The sequence below is a fragment of the Nicotiana tabacum genome, chromosome 19 (assembly GCF_000715075.1).
Source record: "Nicotiana tabacum cultivar K326 chromosome 19, ASM71507v2, whole genome shotgun sequence".
Lineage (NCBI taxonomy): Eukaryota > Viridiplantae > Streptophyta > Magnoliopsida > Solanales > Solanaceae > Nicotiana > Nicotiana tabacum.
The window spans coordinates 125,237,176-125,246,744 of record NC_134098.1 but is presented as its reverse complement, the minus strand read 5'-3'; the positions used below and the strand labels follow the sequence as shown (position 1 = coordinate 125,246,744).

Genomic DNA, 9,569 nt, shown 5'->3' with positions numbered 1-9,569 from the left:
TGCGCCTTTACAGTCCCCGACTATATCTAGGTGGGCTAATCAAGCTTGCTCGCCGAGCCACCAAAGCCCCATTCTCGAGCATAGACAAGACCCGCGACCGAGGTTGGATGAGCCGCTTTGTTCGAATCAGGACTTCAGACCTGATCCCTGCTGAAGACATGCCATTTCCTGAGAAATGGAATATGAATCGTGAGTAGTATTCCCCTTAAACGTTCAATTTTGTGGCTCTGCTTTCCATTTTCTTTATCTACTTTTTCTATGTTGTTACAGCTGTGGTTTAGATGCCGGAACCGATCCCGGAACTTAAGCAATGGATTGAAGGTCTGGTGTTGCAGAGACCATACTTCGAGCGTGCTTAGGTGGAATTATCAAAGGGCCAATAAGAGGCACACAGTCATGGTAAGTTTCTTTCTTAGAACGATTATCGTTTGATCCTTTCCTCTGGCTTAATCCACCTTTTGTAGGCCTCGAGAAGGACGTTGCCATGAGGCCCCCGTCTGGTGATGAAGAAGTCCCTGATCTGAAGCAGGCCAAAGATAAGAAAATAAAAGAGGCTCTGAGTTCCCCGGTCTCGGAAAAGATAAAACCGGTGAGGAAGTCTCGCAAGCCCAAGTGAGGCTCCGGTGTTATGCCTTCAGACTTGATCCAACGATTAAGGGATGAGCCCGAAGAAGGAGAAGAGGAAGTAGCCTGTGTGCGGGCTAATGTTTTGATACAAAAATCCTCCGAATCGACGAAGGTTGTTGAGGGAACTCTGGCGATATTTCCTGAACCAAAAGAAGTTGAGACAACTCCGTCCCAAGCCGAGATGATTGAAGGAGAGACCGGGGGCAAGGCTTCTCGGGTAGTGGCAGATATCTCGATGGACGAGCTCATGATGGTCGATATTTCCAAATCACCTCAGATTTCGAATGCTATGATCCGTCATGCCAACATGTTGGAAAGTCAATCTTACGAGGGTATTTAAGGGATGACCGATCTCCATGGTATTTTGGATGGGCTTGAGTTTGCTATCTCGGAGGATATTACTGGGTTCAGTGGATTGCCAGTACCGAGGAAAATATCATGGTCGGGCACTATCGGGTCTTTATCGAGCCCAAAACTGGTGGACCGATTCTCGGCCACGAGTGTTAATCCCGATCGTAGGTGGAAGATAGTGCTTTTCATACCGGAGGATGCCTGAGTTTTCTCTCCCCCCGTGAGGATTTCAAATTATCGTAGATCCTTGGTGATCGAGGAGGATTAAGCCACGATGAACGCGGTAGGAGCCACTTGCCTTTTCAATGAGGCCCAACATGCTCTGAATCGGGTAATTTCGAGGGTGCCTCTATTGTTTCTTTTATACTTAGAGCTGTATATAATTCTAACATCTTCTTCCTGGTTTGCAGGCTTCGGTGTTGCATCATGAGGCATTCCTCCGAATCTGGGAGGAGCATGAGGGCGAGGTTCGGAACCTTATCGAGAAGAGCGACACCTACAAGCTTCTTAGTGAGAAGCTTCAGACATATTTGGTAAAGGCTCGGGACGAGCATACCGAGATGGTTGAGTAGGTATTTTGACTGCTTCATGATAGTGAATATGGATTGGAGATAACTACTAATGATCCAATCTTGCAGGTCCTACATAGACTTGAACAAATCAAACGTCTGCAAACACAAGCGAATGCAATAGAGGCCGAGGCAGAAGATTTCAAAAAGAACATGGACATTCTAGCCTCGAAAAAGAAGATCTTCCAAGCTCAATTGGAGTCGGCCGAGGCCCAGCTGCAAGCTGCAAAAGAGAAGGCCTCGGTGCAGGTCGAGAAGATCAAAGAGCTTCAGTGTCGGTTGGATTTGACCATTTCTGATAAGGCAAGCTTGGCCGATGAACTCGAAGTAGCCAAATCCGAGGTGGCCATAGCTAGATCTGAGGTGGCCGTGGCCAATAAAAAAGAGCTGGTGCTAAAGTGGCCCAATTTAGAGTTGATGTCAAAGTCAACCAGGTTAAGGCCAAGGGCATGGTCGAACATGCGAAATGGCAGGCTCAAAGGGAAGCCCTCAAAAAGGTTCAGGCCCAGGGCATCAATATCATAGCTGAGATCGAGGAGGCCAGAGTAGAGGAAGCTAGGGCCCGGAAGTTGGCCTTCCTTGAGGAAGACTCCGAGAATTCAGGTGAATATGAAGACGGAGAAGATCCCGAGGATGGAGATGCGACCTCTGATGAAGACCAAGCCTCTTAGGACTTTTTGTTTTTTCTTTTGTAGCTTGCCCTTCTAGGCCGTTTTTTGGCCATTGTAAATTTAGGCCGATTTGGCCTTTGTAAAAAACTATTGTATATAAATATAAGGCTTTTCTTTCCCTTTCGACTATCATATTTTTCCTTTGCTTTATTTGTATATACAAAGGTTGAAAATGCCTTAGCATGAAACAATAAGGTTGTGTTCTAGGGTTCGAACAAACCTTGCCTTTATTGCCTTTCTGGGTTAAGGCGTTATTGGGGTTCGATGTTATCAAAGTTTTTTCCAGAAAACATCTTAAGTTCGAGATTTTTCCGAGGGTAGCATTTAGAACCGGTTGTGAAAGAATTTTTATTTTTCGAAGGCCTATTTTTGTTACGGATTTCGGACGTCTTCGAGCCGTGTTAAATTGGCCGTAGACTTTTTGTTCGAGAATTGCCCATTGGGTTTGTCTTCCCGTTTTATCTGGGCTTGCCTGAGATAATAGTTCCCGAGTGGGGTGGCCGTGACTTTTAGAAATCGGGGCATTGCCTATTAGGTCTTTTGCTCCCGAGGCCCGATGACGGGATGTTTGAGTCGGATGGCAGTCCCCGAGTGAGGGAGAGATTGTCCGTATTCCGGTTAAATATTGCCCTTGGGCTTGTGTTTGTATACGGGCACGGAAGTACGAAGCTCTTTTGTAAAAAGAGAAGAAGAAAAAGTTTTTCTAAGCATAAGATGTTTGTAAGGAACATACTTCTCATTAATCTCGATCGAAACAGGGTTCGAGCAATCTATACGGGCACAGTTCGATTTGACCATTTGACCCTTACAATAAATCCTATCTATTGAGATCCCCCCTTTATGAAGTAGTTTCCTTTCTAGAGTTGATATTCGTAGAATACGCATAACCGAGGGTAGCCCCCCAGTATTCGAGGTTGATTACTAAGGAACCTCCGATAATGTCGAATGGATCTCCAATTCCAATTCATAATTTGGCTTGATTATAAGTTAGCACGATTCGTCATTGCCTCACTAAAAACCTTGCCGAAAAAACCCATTTGGGAGAAAATCGGTCTGAGGGAAAAAGAGTGCAATACGTGCTTTCATACCTAAAGACTTCGTGTCATTTGCTAAAAAATCCATCGTCGTTTCTTGTCGACCACCTCCAAGCGTTAATCTAAAAATAGAAAAGGAATAGAAAAAAGGCATACCTCAGTAGTAGTACCGTTTTAGGTGAGATATGTTCCAATTTCTAGGCAGTTGTTCCCCATTCATCGTACTGAGCTTATAGGACCCTTTCCCCGTGACCTCGAGAATTTGGTTTGGTCCTTCCCAATTCAGACTTAATTTCCCTTCATTGGAATTTTGGGTGTTCAGGGTGACTTTTCTCAGTACTAAGTTCCCGATGTTAAAATACCGAAGGTTGGCTCTTCGATTGTAGTATCTTTCGATTCGTTGCTTTTGGGCAGCTAGAAGGATGAGGGCTGTTTCGCGCCTTTCATCCAATAGTTCTAGGCTTGCGTCCATGGCCTTGTCATTTGATTCCTTTGTTGTGTATCAAGACCGAACACTTGGCTCTCCGACTTCGACCGATATTAGAGCTTCGGCGCCATAAACTAATGAATATAGGGTAGCCCGGCACTGGACTTTGAGGTTGTGCGGTATGCCCAGAGAATTTCGGGTTTCCTTTGGCGTCAGCTAGCCTCTTCTTAAGATTTAGGATGATGGTTTTGTTGGTCGATTTGGCTTGCTCGTTCCCGTTGGGATGATAAGGTGTTAATAGGATTCTTTTGATCTTGTGATCTTTGAGAAATTTGGTTACTTTACTGCCGATAAACTGTTTTCCGTTATCACACACAAATGAAGTCGATGACTTCCTTCTCCCTAACTTTCTCAAAGGCCTGTGCTTCAACTCATTTAGAAAAATAGTCAGTCATAAATAAAATAAATTGAGCTTTACCTAATTCCCGTGGAAGAGGGCCAACGATGTCCATTCCCCACTTCATAAATGGCCATGGTTACAAGACCAAATGGAGCAGTTCTCCGGGTTGGTGAATCATTGGTGCATGCCTTTGGAATTTGTCACATTTTCGAACAAGCTCTTTTGCGTGTTTTTCCATATCGATCCAGTAATAATCGGCTCTGATTACCTTCTGAACCAAGGATTCGGCAACGGGGTGATTCCCGCAAGTGCCCTCATGAATTTCCCTCAGAACATACTCGGTGTCTCTCGATCCTAGACATATCGCTAAAGGACCATCAAACGCTCTTCTGAACAAGGTTCCATCTTCGGACAAGATGAATCGTGCTGCTTTTGTGCGCAGGGCCCTCGATTCTTTCGGATCTGAGGGAAGCTTTCCGATTTTCAAATACCCTATGTATTTATTTCTCCAATCCCAAGTCAAGCTTGTGGAATTTATCTCGGCATGGCCTTCTTCGATTACTGACCTCATGAGTTGCATGACGGTCCTCTAATCGAGCTCGTTGTCCTCGATCGATGACCCTAAGTTTGCGAGGGCATCGACCTCACTATTTTGATCTCGAGGCACATATTGCAAAGTCCATTCCTTAAATTGGTGCAAAGTTACCTGTAACTTATCTAGGTATCTTTGCATTCGTTCTTCCCTGACTTCGAAGGTTCCGTTAACCTGATTCACCACGAGGAGGGAGTCGTATTTGGCTTCGATCACCTCTACTCCCAAGCCTTTTTCTAGTTCGAGACCTGCAATCATGTCCTCATATTCGGCCTCATTGTTAGTTAATTTTACAGTTCTAATAGATTGTCTAATCGCGTTGCTTGTGGATGGTTTTAGTACGATGCCAAACCCTGAACCTTTTGCGTTCGAGGCACCGTCTATAAAGAGGGTCCAGATTCCTGAAGACTTACCCGAATTTATCAACAGTTCTCTTTCGACCTCGGGAACTAGGGCCGGCGTGAAATCAACTACAAAATCTGTCAAAATTTGAGACTTAATTGCTGTTCGGGGTTGATATTCGATATCATACTCGCTGATTTCTATGGCCCATTTGGCCAACCATCCCGAAAGCTCGGGTTTATGCAAAATATTTTGAAGTGGATAAGTTGTTACAACACATATGGGGTGATATTAAAAGTATGGTTTTAGTATCCTAGAGGCGCTTATTAAAGCGAGCGCCAATTTTTCTAGGTGGGGATATCTAGTTTCGGCCTCACCTAATGTCCGGCTGACATAATAAATGGAGAATTGCGTACCTCGTTCTTGTCGGACTAGGACTCCACTTACCGCTACCTCTGATACTTCCAAATATAAGTAAAGTTGTTCGTTTTCCCTTTGCGTGCGAAGAATCGATGGGCTCGATAAGTACCGTTTAAGCTCTTCCAAGGCCTGTTGGCATTCCGAGGTCCATGTGAAATTTTTTTTTTTTAGCAACGAGAAAAATCGGTGGCCTTTATCGGAGGACCTCAAGATGAATACCCCAGGGCGGCCATGCGACCAGTTAACCTCTGCATGGCCTTTACGTTGTCTACCACTGTGATGCCATCGATAACTTTGATTTTGTCGGGATTAATCTCAATTCCTAGGTTAGATACCATGAACCCGAGAAATTTGCCTGACCCGACCCCGAATGCGCAGTTTTTCGGGTTCAGCTTCATGTTGTATTTCTTCAATATACTGAGAGTTTCCTACAAGTGCTTTAAATGGTCCTCTACTCGCAGGGACTTAACTAGCATGTCGTCATTGTAAACTTCCATAGATTTCCCTATTTGTTCTTCGAAGATCCGATTTACTAGGCGTTGATAAGTGGCACCGAAACTTTTTAATCCAAATGGCATTACATTGTAACATTAGGTACCATATTTAGTGATGAACGGAGTCTTTTCCAGATCATCTGGGTTTATTCGTATTTGGTTGTACCCAGAATAGGCATCAAGAAAACTGAGGATTTCGGCCGTGGCATCGATCATGCGATCGATATTAGGCAAAGGAAAAGAATCCTTGGGGCTGCTTTATTTAGATCCTTGTAATCTACATACATTCTAAGTTTGTTTCCTTTTTTAGGGACTACTACTACGTTTGCTAACCATTCAGGGTATTTTATATTTCGGATCGACCCTATTTTAAGAACCTTGGTTACCTCGTCTTTGACAAAAGCATGTTTGACCTCGGACTGGGGTCTTCTTTTTTGCTTCACCGGATGGAACTTCGGGCTCAAGCTTAGTTTATGGGTGGTGATTTCTGGTGGGATCCCTATCATATCAAGATGGGACCACGTGAAACAATCCTTGTTAGCTGTAAGAAATTGAATAAGCTTTTTTTTGAGCTCGGGATTTAACCCCGTGCGCAGGTATACCTTTCGTTCGGGCAGATGTTCAATTAGTATGATTTGCTCTAGCTCTTCGACCGTTGATTTAGTAGCGTCAGAATCATTGGGGGACCATGAAGGATCGAGGGATCCCATAATCATTATCTTCGTCAGTCCTTTGATTCTCTAGTTGGGTCGAGGCTGACGTTTGTGACTGCTATTTGGCCTCCTACTTACCATTTGAATTTGACCCCATTATCGAGGAGGATGTTGATATCGAAATTACTTCGTTAACGACAAACATTTCTTTTGCAGCGGGTTGCTCCCCATAGACCATTTTGATTCCCTATGGTGTTGGGAGTTTCTGGACCTGGTGAAGAGTCGAGGGCACTGCTCTCATGTTGTGGATCCATGGTCTCCCAAACAGGGCATTATACCTCATGTCGCCCTCGATCACATGGAACTTCGTCTCTTGGATGGCCCCGACCATGTTTACTGGCAAAGTTATCTCGCCCTTAGTAGTTTCACATGCCATGTTGAATCCATTTAGCACTAGGGCCGCGAGCACAACCTGGTCCTGTAGACCGAGTTGCTCTACGACCCTCGATCGAATGATATTGGCCAAACTACCTGGATCAATTAACACATGCTTAAATTGAGTCTTATTCATGAGTACAGATATTACCAGTGTATCATTATGTGGCTGCATGATTCCTTCTACGTCTTCGTCATTGAAGGATAAGGTTCTTTTCGGTATGTAATCTGGATCCCGAGGTCATTTCTCCCTTATGATTGACACCTTAGTGCGTTTTAACACTGGCCCTTGGGTAATATCGATCTCTCTAATAATTATGTGAATAATGTGTTGTAGTTCTTCTTGATCATTTTGTCTGTTGAACTCTCTGTTTTTGAAGTGATTCTTGGCCCGATCACTTAAGAACTTCCGAAGGTGCCCTTTATTGAATAATCGGGTTACTTATTCTCTCAACTGCCTGCAATCTTCCGTTCTGTGGCCATGGGTGCCATGATACTTGCATACTTGATTAGGATTTCTCTGGGCTGGATCGGTCTGCAGAGGTCGAGGCCATTTAGTATCTTTGATGCATCCGATAGCTGATACGATGGAGGATGCATCAATATTGAAGTTATACTCTGACAGTCATGGTGCTTCCTTAGGTCCGGTATGCCTGTCAAAACCTTTCTTGCTCATCAGCCCTTGAGAGTCTTGGCCTCGATCACTTCTCCTGTATTCTTGTACGGAGTTGTGCCCAGGGTCATTGCCCCTATGATCTCTATGATACGACTGGTATCGATCCATGTTCAACCTTGGTTCTCGATCGACGTCCCTTTTGATAGTGGATCCCTTTTACTTGAACAGGATCTGTTCTATAGGCTCGTACCACTATATCATTAAGTTCAAAGGAGATAGGAAACCAAGTCTGGTAGATGAATTCTGGGCATTAGACCAGAGCGTGATTAACAACCCTTGTGTCCTTCGGGCAATGGAGCACGATCTCAGCCCTAACCATGGGTGCCGAGATGGTTTAATAGTTGTCTGACAGACTCTTCAATCTTTGATTGATATCGATTATGTATATTGGCCTAGGCAACAACCGGGTACTCAATCAAGTTCTGCTTCAATTGTTGTGAAGCCACTGAGCTCCGTTCTCTTAGTCCTTGGGTGAAAGCTTGAACGACCCAATCGTCGGTGACCGGTGGTAGATCCATTCGTTCCATTTGGAAATGAGATACAAACTTTCTGAGCATCTCGTTATCTTTCTCCTTTACCTTAAAAAGGCCCAACTTCCTTGTCTCGACCTTTATGGCTCTAACGTGTGCTTTTACAAAAGAATCTGCAAGCATGGCAAAAGAATCGATAGAGTTAGGTGGTAAATTATGATACTATATCATTGCTCCCTTTGACAGGGTTTCCCCGAATATCTTTAGTAACACAGATTCGATCTCGCCGTCCTCTAGACCATTCCCTTTAATGGCACATATGGAAGAGGTGACATGCTCGTTGGGTTCGGCCATTCCATTATACTTAGAAATCTCGGGCATGCAATACTTCTTGGGGATCTGTTTGGGAGCCACGCTCGGGGGGAAAGGCTTTTGTACGAATATTTTGGAATATAAACCCTTCAATATTGGTGGTACCCCCGGGATCTAATCCTTCAAAATGTTCATACTCGAGACTGTACGTCACATCAAAATGAAAATCAAGCACCCAGTAGCCCTTTTTTGTCACGACCCAAAACCTAACCCGTCGTGATGGCGCCTATCGTGATACTAGGCAAGCCGACCTTTCCAAAACACTTTCAAAATTTAATAGAAAGGAATTAAGACATTTAAAATAACCGGAGTCTTTCATAAAAATAAGGATAAAACCCAAATAAAACATAAGTGCGGGAAAATAGCCCGACATCGGGGTGTCACTGAATCATGAGCATCTAGATATCCAGTCTAATACAAATAGTGTCTGAGTATCAATGCTGAAAATAAAGAAAACATAGAAGGAGAGACAAGGTCTGCGGACGCCGGCAACTACCTCATTGTCTAAGGTACTCGATCGCGCACGAACTCAATGACCACCATGATAAAACACACCTGGATCTGCACATGAAGTGCATGGTGTAGCATGAGTACAACCAACTCAGCAAGTAATAGAAATAAATAAAGAACCGAGAAGGTAGTGACGAGCTATACAAATGCAGATCATTTTTAATAATTCCAGCAAAGAATAGACATGCTTTCAAATCCGGTAGTTCAAGTAAAATCAATTTATACAGTTACAGTGCAAGTAATCCGAATATAGGATCTTTTAGAAATTTCACAACAATGACAGATAGCAACTAAGTGCATCAATAAATGAAAAACAAGTACAACCACTTATGGCAACATACACTCAACTCGTCACAACGACTCAATCACTCGGTTCTCAGCCCTCAGTACTCACACTCAATAGGTACATGCTCTCACTGGGAGTGTGCAGACTCCGGAGGGGCTCCTTTTAGCCCAAGCTCTATAACAGGAATGGCATGCAGCCCGACCTAATCATATAAGTATCCATAAGGCTCGTTGCGGCGTG

General features: G+C 44.0%; 1 pseudogene; it reads left to right on the top strand.

Moving 5' to 3' along the window:
• The first annotated feature begins 7,841 nt into the window (after positions 1-7,841).
• Positions 7,842-8,046, top strand: LOC142174038 (small nucleolar RNA U3; annotated as a pseudogene).
• The last annotated feature ends 1,523 nt before the right edge of the window (positions 8,047-9,569 follow it).